Source organism: Neoarius graeffei, chromosome 3 (genome assembly GCF_027579695.1).
Source record: "Neoarius graeffei isolate fNeoGra1 chromosome 3, fNeoGra1.pri, whole genome shotgun sequence".
In the NCBI taxonomy this organism is placed as follows: domain Eukaryota; kingdom Metazoa; phylum Chordata; class Actinopteri; order Siluriformes; family Ariidae; genus Neoarius; species Neoarius graeffei.
In genome coordinates, this window is record NC_083571.1 from 102,082,425 (window position 1) to 102,095,710 (window position 13,286).

Consider the following 13,286-nt stretch of genomic DNA (forward strand, 5'->3'; position numbering starts at 1 on the left):
TGAGTTTTTACCAAAAAGTTCTAGTTTGGTTTCATCTGATGTTCTCCCAATCCTCTTCTGGATCATCCAAATACTCTCTAGCAAACTTCAGATGGGCCTGGACATGTACTGGCTTAAGCAGGGGGACACGTCTGGCGCTGCAGGATTTAAGTCCCTGGTGGCATAGTGTGTTACTGATGGTAGCCTTTGTTACTTTGGTCCCAGCTCTCTGCAGGTCATTCACTAGGTCCCCCCATGTGGTTCTGGGATTTTTGCTCACCGTTCTTGTGATCATTTTGACCCCACGGGGTGAGATCTTGTGTGGAGCCCCAGATCAAGGGAGATTATCAGTAGTCTTGTATGTCTTCCATTTTCTAATAATTGCTCCCACAGTTGATTTCTTCACACCAAGCTGCCTACCTATTGCAGATTCAGTCTTCCCAGCCTGGTGCAGGTCTACAATTTTGTTTCTGGTGTCCTTTGACAGCTCTTTGGTCTTGGCCATAGTGGAGTTTGGAGTGTGACTGTTTGAGGTTGTGGACAGGTGTCTTTTATACTGATAACGAGTTCAAACAGGTGCCATTAATACAGGTAACGAGTGGAGGACAGAGGAGCCTCTTAAAGAAGTAGTTACAGGTCTGTGAGAGCCAGAAATCTTGCTTGTTTGTAGGTGACCAAATACTTATTTTACTGAGGAATTTACCAATTAATTCATTAAAAATCCTACAATGTGATTTCCTGGATTCTTTCCCCCCATTCTGTCTCTCATAGTTGAAGTGTACCTATGATGAAAATTACAGGCCTCTCTCATCTTTTTAAGTGGGAGAACTTGCACAATTGGTGGCTGACTAAATACTTTTTTGCCCCACTGTATATTTGAAGATGTGGCTAAAGCACATGAAGATGGGGCGAATATACTTGAAGATGTGGCTAAACATAAAGCTGGTGCTAAAAGACGAAGCTGGGGCTAAAACACTTGAAGATGGGGCTAATATACTTGAAGATGTGGCTAAAACACTTGAAGATGGGGCTAAACATAAAGCTGGGGCTAAAACACTTGAAGACGGGGCTAATATACTTGAAGATGGGGCTAATATACTTGAAGATGGGGCTAAAACACTTGAAGACGGGGCTAATATACTTGAAGATGGGGCTAAAACACCTGAAGATGGGGCTAAACATAAAGCTGGGGCTAAAACACTTGAAGACGGGGCTAATATACTTGAAGATGGGGCTAAAACACTTGAAGACAGGGCTAATATACTTGAAGATGGGGCTAAAACATTTGAAGATGGGGCTAAACATAAAGCTGGGGCTAAAACACTTGAAGACGGGGCTAATATACTTGAAGATGGGGCTAAAACACCTGAAGATGGGGCTAAAACACTTGAAGATGGGGCTAATATACTTGAAGATGGGGCTAAAACACTTGAAGACGGGGCTAATATACCTGAAGATGGGGCTAAAACACCTGAATATGGGGCTAAACATAAAGATGGGGCTAAAACACTTGAAGACGGGGCTAATATACTTGAAGATGGGGCTAATATACTTGAAGATGGGGCTAAAACACCTGAAGATGGGGCTAAACATAAAGCTGGTGCTAAAACACTTGAAGACGGGGCTAATATACTTGAAGATGGGGCTAAAACACCTGAAGATGGGGCTAAAACACTTGAAGATGGGGCTAATATACTTGAAGATGGGGCTAAAACACTTGAAGACGGGGCTAATATACTTGAAGATGGGGCTAAAACACTTGAAGACGGGGCTAATATACTTGAAGATGGGGCTAAAACACTTGAAGACGGGGCTAATATACTTGAAGATGGGGCTAATATACTTGAAGATGGGGCTAAAACACCTGAAGATGGGGCTACACATAAAGCTGGTGCTAAAACACTTGCAGACGGGGCTAATATACTTGAAGACGGGGCTAAAACACTTGAAGACGGGGCTAATGTACTTGAAGATGGGGCTAAAACACCTGAATATGGGGCTAAACATAAAGATGGGGCTAAAACACTTGAAGACGGGGCTAATATACTTGAAGACGGGGCTAATATACTTGAAGATGGGGCTAAAACACCTGAAGATGGGGCTAAACATAAAGCTGGCGCTAAAACACTTGAAGACGGGGCTAATATACTTGAAGATGGGGCTAAAACACCTGAAGATGGGGCTAATATACTTGAAGATGGGGCTAAAACACCTGAAGATGGGGCTAAACATAAAGCTGGGGCTAAAACACTTGAAGACGGGGCTAATATACTTGAAGATGGGGCTAAAACACCTGAAGATGGGGCTAAAATACCTGAAGATGGGGCTAAAACACTTGAAGATGGGGCTAATATACTTGAAGATGGGGCTAAAACACCTGAAGATGGGGCTAAACATAAAGCTGGGGCTAAAACACCTGAAGATGGGGCTAAAACACTTGAAGATGGGGCTAATATACTTGAAGATGGGGCTAAAACACCTGAAGATGGGGCTAAACATAAAGCTGGGGCTAAAACACTTGAAGAAGGGGCTAATATACTTGAAGATGGGGCTAAAACACCTGAAGATGGGGCTAATATACTTGAAGATGGGGCTAAAACACTTGAAGACGGGGTTAATATACTTGAAGATGGGGCTAAAACACCTGAAGATGGGGCTAAAACACTTGAAGATGGGGCTAATATACTTGAAGATGGGACTAAAACACTTGAAGATGGGGCTAATATACTTGAAGATGGGGCTAAAACACCTGAATATGGGGCTAAACATAAAGATGGGGCTAAAACACTTGAAGACGGGGCTAATATACTTGAAGATGGGGCTAATATACTTGAAGATGGGTCTAAAACACCTGAAGATGGGGCTAAACATAAAGCTGGTGCTAAAACACTTGAAGACGGGGCTAATATACTTGAAGATGGGGCTAGAACACCTGAAGATGGGGCTAAAACACTTGAAGATGGGGCTAATATACTTGAAGATGGGGCTAAAACACTTGAAGACGGGGCTAATATACTTGAAGATGGGGCTAAAACACTTGAAGACGGGGCTAATATACTTGAAGATGGGGCTAAAACACCTGAATATGGGGTTAAACATAAAGATGGGGCTAAAACACTTGAAGACGGGGCTAATATACTTGAAGATGGGGCTAATATACTTGAAGATGGGGCTAAAACACCTGAAGATGGGGCTACACATAAAGCTGGTGCAAAAACACTTGCAGACGGGGCTAATATACTTGAAGACGGGGCTAAAACACTTGAAGACGGGGCTAATATACTTGAAGATGGGGCTAAAACACCTGAATATGGGGCTAAACATAAAGATGGGGCTAATATACTTGAAGACGGGGCTAATATACTTGAAGACGGGGCTAATATACTTGAAGATGGGGCTAAAACACCTGAAGATGGGGCTAAACATAAAGCTGGCGCTAAAACACTTGAAGACGGGGCTAATATACTTGAAGATGGGGCTAAAACACCTGAAGATGGGGCTAATATACTTGAAGATGGGGCTAAAACACCTGAAGATGGGGCTAAACATAAAGCTGGGGCTAAAACACTTGAAGATGGGGCTAATATACTTGAAGATGGGGCTAAAACACCTGAAGATGGGGCTAAACATAAAGCTGGGGCTAAAACACCTGAAGATGGGGCTAAAACACTTGAAGATGGGGCTAATATAATTGAAGATGGGGCTAAAACACCTGAAGATGGGGCTAAACATAAAGCTGGGGCTAAAACACCTGAAGATGGGGCTAAAACAGTTGAAGATGGGGCTAAAACACCTGAAGATGGGGCTAAACATAAAGCTGGGGCTAAAACACCTGAAGATGGGGCTAAAACACTTGAAGATGGGGCTAATATACTTGAAGGTGGGGCTAAAACACCTGAAGATGGGGCTAAACATAAAGCTGGTGCTAAAACACTTGAAGAAGGGGCTAATATACTTGAAGATGGGGCTAAAACACCTGAAGATGGGGCTAAAACACTTGAAGATGGGGCTAATATACTTGAAGATGGGGCTAAAACACTTGAAGACGGGGCTAATATACTTGAAGATGGGGCTAAAACACTTGAAGACGGGGCTAATATACTTGAAGATGGGGCTAAAACACCTGAATATGGGGCTAAACATAAAGATGGGGCTAAAACACTTGAAGACGGGGCTAATATACTTGAAGATGGGGCTAATATACTTGAAGATGGGGCTAAAACACCTGAAGATGGGGCTACACATAAAGCTGGTGCTAAAACACTTGCAGACGGGGCTAATATACTTGAAGACGGGGCTAAAACACTTGAAGACGGGGCTAATGTACTTGAAGATGGGGCTAAAACACCTGAATATGGGGCTAAACATAAAGATGGGGCTAAAACACTTGAAGACGGGGGTAGTATACTTGAAGACGGGGCTAATATACTTGAAGATGGGGCTAAAACACCTGAAGATGGGGCTAAACATAAAGCTGGTGCTAAAACACTTGAAGACGGGGCTAATATACTTGAAGATGGGGCTAAAACACCTGAAGATGGGTCTAAACATAAAGCTGGGGCTAAAACACTTGAAGACGGGGCTAATATACTTGAAGATGGGGCTAAAACACCTGAAGATGGGGCTAATATAATTGAAGATGGGGCTAAAACACCTGAAGATGGGGCTAAACATAAAGCTGGGGCTAAAACACTTGAAGACGGGGCTAATATACTTGAAGATGGGGCTAAAACACCTGAAGATGGGGCTAAAATACCTGAAGATGGGGCTAAAACACTTGAAGATGGGGCTAAAACACTTGAAGATGGGGCTAAAACACCTGAAGATGGGGCTAAACATAAAGCTGGGGCTAAAACACTTGAAGACAGGGCTAATATACTTGAAGATGGGGCTAAAACACCTGAAGATGGGTCTAAACATAAAGCTGGGGCTAAAACACTTGAAGACGGGGCTAATATACTTGAAGATGGGGCTAAAACACTTGAAGACGGGGCTAATATACTTGAAGATGGGGCTAAAACACTAGAAGACGGGGCTAATATACTTGAATATGGGGCTAAAACACCTGAATATGGGGCTAAACATAAAGATGGGGCTAAAACACTTGAAGACGGGGCTAATATACTTGAAGATGGGGCTAATATACTTGAAGATGGGGCTAAAACACCTGAAGATGGGGCTACACATAAAGCTGGTGCTAAAACACTTGCAGACGGGGCTAATATACTTGAAGACGGGGCTAAAACACTTGAAGACGGGGCTAATGTACCTGAAGATGGGGCTAAAACACCTGAATATGGGGCTAAACATAAAGATGGGGCTAAAACACTTGAAGACGGGGCTAATATACTTGAAGACGGGGCTAATATACTTGAAGATGGGGCTAAAACACCTGAAGATGGGGCTAAACATAAAGCTGGGGCTAAAACACTTGAAGACGGGGCTAATATACTTGAAGATGGGGCTAAAACACCTGAAGATGGGGCTAATATACTTGAAGATGGGGCTAAAACACCTGAAGATGGGGCTAAACATAAAGCTGGGGCTAAAACACTTGAAGACGGGGCTAATATACTTGAAGATGGGGCTAAAACACCTGAAGATGGGGCTAAAATACCTGAAGATGGGGCTAAAACACTTGAAGATGGGGCTAAACATAAAGATGGGGCTAAAACACTTGAAGACGGGGCTAATATACTTGAAGACGGGGCTAAAACACTTGAAGACGGGGCTAATGTACTTGAAGATGGGGCTAAAACACCTGAATATGGGGCTAAACATAAAGATGGGGCTAAAACACTTGAAGACGGGGCTAATATACTTGAAGACGGGGCTAATATACTTGAAGATGGGGCTAAAACACCTGAAGATGGGGCTAAACATAAAGCTGGTGCTAAAACACTTGAAGACGGGGCTAATATACTTGAAGATAGGGCTAAAACACCTGAAGATGGGTCTAAACATAAAGCTGGTGCTAAAACACTTGAAGACGGGGCTAATATACTTGAAGATGGGGCTAAAACACCTGAAGATGGGGCTAATGTACTTGAAGATGGGGCTAAAACACCTGAAGATGGGGCTAAACATAAAGCTGGGGCTAAAACACTTGAAGACGGGGCTAATATACTTGAAGATGGGGCTAAAACACCTGAAGATGGGGCTAAAATACCTGAAGATGGGGCTAAAACACTTGAAGATGGGGCTAATATACTTGAAGATGGGGCTAAAACACCTGAAGATGGGGCAAAAACACTTGAAGATGGGGCTAATATACTTGAAGATGGGGCTAAAACACCTGAAGATGGGGCTAAACATAAAGCTGGGGCTAAAACAATTGAAGACGGGGCTAATATACTTGAAGATGGGGCTAATATACTTGAAGATGGGGCTAAAACACTTGAAGACGGGGCTAATATACTTGAAGATGGGGCTAAAACACCTGAAGATGGGGCTAAACATAAAGCTGGGGCTAAAACACTTGAAGACGGGGCTAATATACTTGAAGATGGGGCTAAAACACTTGAAGACAGGGCTAATATACTTGAAGATGGGGCTAAAACACCTGAAGATGGGGCTAAACATAAAGCTGGTGCTAAAACACTTGAAGACGGGGCTAATATACTTGAAGATGGGGCTAAAACACCTGAAGATGGGGCTAAAACACTTGAAGATGGGGCTAATATATTTGAAGATGGGGCTAAAACACTTGAAGACGGGGCTAATATACTTGAAGATGGGGCTAAAACACTTGAAGACGGGGCTAATATACTTGAAGATGGGGCTAAAACACCTGAATATGGGGCTAAACATAAAGATGGGGCTAAAACACTTGAAGACGGGGCTAATATACTTGAAGATGGGGCTAATATACTTGAAGATGGGGCTAAAACACCTGAAGATGGGGCTACACATAAAGCTGGTGCTAAAACACTTGCAGACGGGGCTAATATACTTGAAGACGGGGCTAAAACACTTGAAGACGGGGCTAATATACTTGAAGATGGGGCTAAAACACCTGAATATGGGGCTAAACATAAAGATGGGGCTAATATACTTGAAGACGGGGCTAATATACTTGAAGACGGGGCTAATATACTTGAAGATGGGGCTAAAACACCTGAAGATGGGGCTAAACATAAAGCTGGTGCTAAAACACTTGAAGACGGGGCTAATATACTTGAAGATGGGGCTAAAACACCTGAAGATGGGTCTAAACATAAAGCTGGGGCTAAAACACTTGAAGACGGGGCTAATATACTTGAAGATGGGGCTAAAACACCTGAAGATGCGGCTAATATACTTGAAGACGGGGCTAAAACACCTGAAGATGGGGCTAAACATAAAGCTGGGGCTAAAACACTTGAAGACGGGGCTAATATACTTGAAGATGGGGCTAAAACACCTGAAGATGGGGCTAAAATACCTGAAGATGGGGCTAAAACACTTGAAGATGGGGCTAATATACTTGAAGATGGGGCTAAAACACCTGAAGATGGGGCTAAACATAAAGCTGGGGCTAAAACACCTGAAGATGGGGCTAAAACACTTGAAGATGTGGCTAATATACTTGAAGATGGGGCTAAAACACCTGAAGATGGGGCTAAACATAAAGCTGGGGCTAAAACACCTGAAGATGGGGCTAAAACACTTGAAGATGGGGCTAAAACACCTGAAGATGGGGCTAAACATAAAGCTGGGGCTAAAACACCTGAAGCTGGGGCTAAAAGACTTGAAGATGGGGCTAATATACTTGAAGATGGGGCTAAAACACCTGAAGATGGGGCTAAACATAAAGCTGGTGCTAAAACACTTGAAGACGGGGCTAATATACTTGAAGATGGGGCTAAAACACCTGAAGATGGGGCTAAAACACTTGAAGATGGGGCTAATATACTTGAAGATGGGGCTAAAACACTTGAAGACGGGGCTAATATACTTGAAGATGGGGCTAAAACACTTGAAGACGGGGCTAATATACTTGAAGATGGGGCTAAAACACCTGAATATGGGGCTAAACATAAAGATGGGGCTAAAACACTTGAAGACGGGGCTAATATACTAGAAGATGGGGCTAATATACTTGAAGATGGGGCTAAAACACCTGAAGATGGGGCTACACATAAAGCTGGTGCTAAAACACTTGCAGACGGGGCTAATATACTTGAAGACGGGGCTAAAACACTTGAAGACGGGGCTAATGTACTTGAAGATGGGGCTAAAACACCTGAATATGGGGCTAAACATAAAGATGGGGCTAAAACACTTGAAGACGGGGCTAATATACTTGAAGACGGGGCTAATATACTTGAAGATGGGGCTAAAACACCTGAAGATGGGGCTAAACATAAAGCTGGTGCTAAAACACTTGAAGACGGGGCTAATATACTTGAAGATGGGGCTAAAACACCTGAAGATGGGTCTAAACATAAAGCTGGGGCTAAAACACTTGAAGACGGGGCTAATATACTTGAAGATGGGGCTAAAACACCTGAAGATGGGGCTAATATACTTGAAGATGGGGCTAAAACACCTGAAGACGGGGCTAATATACTTGAAGATGGGGCTAAAACACCTGAAGATGGGGCTAAAATACCTGAAGATGGGGCTAAAACACTTGAAGATGGGGCTAAAACACTTGAAGATGGGGCTAAAACACCTGAAGATGGGGCTAAACATAAAGCTGGGTCTAAAACACCTGAAGATATGGCTAATATACTTGAAGATGGGGCTAAAACACCTGAAGATGGGGCTAAACATAAAGCTGGGGCTAAAACACTTGAAGACGGGGCTAATATACTTGAAGATGGGGCTAAAACACCTGAAGATGGGTCTAAACATAAAGCTGGGGCTAAAACACTTGAAGACGGGGCTAATATACTTGAAGATGGGGCTAAAACACCTGAAGATGGGGCTAATATACTTGAAGATGGGGCTAAAACACCTGAAGATGGGGCTAAACATAAAGCTGGGGCTAAAACACTTGAAGACGGGGCTAATATACTTGAAGATGGGGCTAAAACACCTGAAGATGGGGCTAAAATACCTGAAGATGGGGCTAAAACACTTGAAGATGGGGCTAATATACTTGAAGATGGGGCTAAAACACCTGAAGATGGGGCTAAACATAAAGCTGGGGCTAAAACACTTGAAGACAGGGCTAATATACTTGAAGATGGGGCTAATATACTTGAAGATGGGGCTAAAACACTTGAAGACGGGGCTAATATACTTGAAGATGGGGCTAAAACACCTGAAGATGGGGCTAAACATAAAGCTGGGGCTAAAACACTTGAAGACGGGGCTAATATACTTGAAGATGGGGCTAAAACACTTGAAGACAGGGCTAATATACTTGAAGATGGGGCTAAAACATTTGAAGATGGGGCTAAACATAAAGCTGGGGCTAAAACACTTGAAGACGGGGCTAATATACTTGAAGATGGGGCTAAAACAACTGAAGATGGGGCTAAAACACTTGAAGATGGGGCTAATATACTTGAAGATGGGGCTAAAACACTTGAAGACGGGGCTAATATACTTGAAGATGGGGCTAAAACACCTGAAGATGGGGCTAAAACACTTGAAGACGGGGCTAATATCCTTGAAGATGGGGCTAAAACACCTGAAGATGGGGCTAAACATAAAGCTGGGGCTAAAACACCTGAAGATGGGGCTAAACATAAAGCTGGGGCTAAAACACTTGAAGACGGGGCTAATATACTTGAAGATGGGGCTAAAACACTTGAAGACAGGGCTAATATACTTGAAGATGGGGCTAAACATAAAGCTGGGGCTAAAACACTTGAAGACGGGGCTAATATACTTGAAGATGGGGCTAAAACACCTGAAGATGGGGCTAAAACACTTGAAGATGGGGCTAATATACTTGAAGATGGGGCTAAAACACTTGAAGATGGGGCTAATATACTTGAAGATGGGGCTAAAACACCTGAATATGGGGCTAAACATAAAGATGGGGCTAAAACACTTGAAGACGGGGCTAATATACTTGAAGATGGGGCTAATATACTTGAAGATGGGGCTAAAACACCTGAAGATGGGGCTAAACATAAAGCTGGTGCTAAAACACTTGAAGACGGGGCTAATATACTTGAAGATGGGGCTAAAACACCTGAAGATGGGGCTAAAACACTTGAAGATGGGGCTAATATACTTGAAGATGGGGCTAAAACACTTGAAGACGGGGCTAATATACTTGAAGATGGGGCTAAAACACTTGAAGACGGGGCTAATATACTTGAAGATGGGGCTAAAACACCTGAATATGGGGCTAAACATAAAGATGGGGCTAAAACACTTGAAGACTGGGCTAATATACTTGAAGATGGGGCTAATATACTTGAAGATGGGGCTAAAACACCTGAAGATGGGGCTACACATAAAGCTGGTGCTAAAACACTTGCAGACGGGGCTAATATACTTGAAGACGGGGCTAAAACACTTGAAGACGGGGCTAATATACTTGAAGATGGGGCTAAAACACCTGAATATGGGGCTAAACATAAAGATGGGGCTAATATACTTGAAGACGGGGCTAATATACTTGAAGACGGGGCTAATATACTTGAAGATGGGGCTAAAACACCTGAAGATGGGGCTAAACATAAAGCTGGTGCTAAAACACTTGAAGACGGGGCTAATATACTTGAAGATGGGGCTAAAACACCTGAAGATGGGTCTAAACATAAAGCTGGGGCTAAAACACTTGAAGACGGGGCTAATATACTTGAAGATGGGGCTAAAACACTTGAAGACAGGGCTAATATACTTGAAGATGGGGCTAAACATAAAGCTGGGGCTAAAACACTTGAAGACGGGGCTAATATACTTGAAGATGGGGCTAAAACACCTGAAGATGGGGCTAAAACACTTGAAGATGGGGCTAATATACTTGAAGATGGGGCTAAAACACTTGAAGATGGGGCTAATATACTTGAAGATGGGGCTAAAACACCTGAATATGGGGCTAAACATAAAGATGGGGCTAAAACACTTGAAGACGGGGCTAATATACTTGAAGATGGGGCTAATATACTTGAAGATGGGGCTAAAACACCTGAAGATGGGGCTAAACATAAAGCTGGTGCTAAAACACTTGAAGACGGGGCTAATATACTTGAAGATGGGGCTAAAACACCTGAAGATGGGGCTAAAACACTTGAAGATGGGGCTAATATACTTGAAGATGGGGCTAAAACACTTGAAGACGGGGCTAATATACTTGAAGATGGGGCTAAAACACTTGAAGACGGGGCTAATATACTTGAAGATGGGGCTAAAACACCTGAATATGGGGCTAAACATAAAGATGGGGCTAAAACACTTGAAGACTGGGCTAATATACTTGAAGATGGGGCTAATATACTTGAAGATGGGGCTAAAACACCTGAAGATGGGGCTACACATAAAGCTGGTGCTAAAACACTTGCAGACGGGGCTAATATACTTGAAGACGGGGCTAAAACACTTGAAGACGGGGCTAATATACTTGAAGATGGGGCTAAAACACCTGAATATGGGGCTAAACATAAAGATGGGGCTAATATACTTGAAGACGGGGCTAATATACTTGAAGACGGGGCTAATATACTTGAAGATGGGGCTAAAACACCTGAAGATGGGGCTAAACATAAAGCTGGTGCTAAAACACTTGAAGACGGGGCTAATATACTTGAAGATGGGGCTAAAACACCTGAAGATGGGTCTAAACATAAAGCTGGGGCTAAAACACTTGAAGACGGGGCTAATATACTTGAAGATGGGGCTAAAACACCTGAAGATGGGGCTAATATACTTGAAGATGGGGCTAAAACACCTGAAGATGGGGCTAAACATAAAGCTGGGGCTAAAACACTTGAAGACGGGGCTAATATACTTGAAGATGGGGCTAAAACACCTGAAGATGGGGCTAAAATACCTGAAGATGGGGCTAAAACACTTGAAGATGGGGCTAATATACTTGAAGATGGGGCTAAAACACCTGAAGATGGGGCTAAACATAAAGCTGGGGCTAAAACACCTGAAGATGGGGCTAAAACACTGTAAGATGGGGCTAATATACTTGAAGATGGGGCTAAAACACCTGAAGATGGGGCTAAACATAAAGCTGGGGCTAAAACACCTGAAGATGGGGCTAAAACACTTGAAGATGGGGCTAAAACACCTGAAGATGGGGCTAAACATAAAGCTGGGGCTAAAACACCTGAAGATGGGGCTAAAACACTTGAAGATGGGGCTAATATACTTGAAGATGGGGCTAAAACACCTGAAGATGGGGCTAAACATAAAGCTGGTGCTAAAACACTTGAAGACGGGGCTAATATACTTGAAGATGGGGCTAAAACACCTGAAGATGGGGCTAAAACACTTGAAGATGGGGCTAATATACTTGAAGATGGGGCTAAAACACTGGAAGATGGGGCTAATATACTTGAAGATGGGGCTAAAACACTTGAAGACGGGGCTAATATACTTGAAGATGGGGCTAAAACACCTGAATATGGGGCTAAACATAAAGATGGGGCTAAAACACTTGAAGACGGGGCTAATATACTTGAAGATGGGGCTAATATACTTGAAGATGGGGCTAAAACACCTGAAGATGGGGCTACACATAAAGCTGGGGCTAAAACACTTGAAGACGGGGCTAATATACTTGAAGATGGGGCTAAAACACCTGAAGATGGGGCTAAAATACCTGAAGATGGGGCTAAAACACTTGAAGATGGGGCTAAAACACTTGAAGATGGGGCTAAAACACCTGAAGATGGGGCTAAACATAAAGCTGGGTCTAAAACACCTGAAGATGGGGCTAATATACTTGAAGATGGGGCTAAAACACCTGAAGATGGGTCTAAACATAAAGCTGGGGCTAAAACACTTGAAGACGGGGCTAATATACTTGAAGATGGGGCTAAAACACCTGAAGATGGGGCTAATATACTTGAAGATGGGGCTAAAACACCTGAAGATGGGTCTAAACATAAAGCTGGGGCTAAAATACTTGAAGACGGGGCTAATATACTTGAAGATGGGGCTAAAACACCTGAAGATGGGGCTAAAATACCTGAAGATGGGGCTAAAACACTTGAAGATGGGGCTAAAACACCTGAAGATGGGGCTAAACATAAAGCTGGGGCTAAAACACCTGAAGATGGGGCTAATATACTTGAAGATGGGGCTAAAACACCTGAAGATGGGTCTAAACATAAAGCTGGGGCTAAAACACTTGAAGACGGGGCTAATATACTTGAAGATGGGGCTAAAACACCTGAAGATGGGGCTAA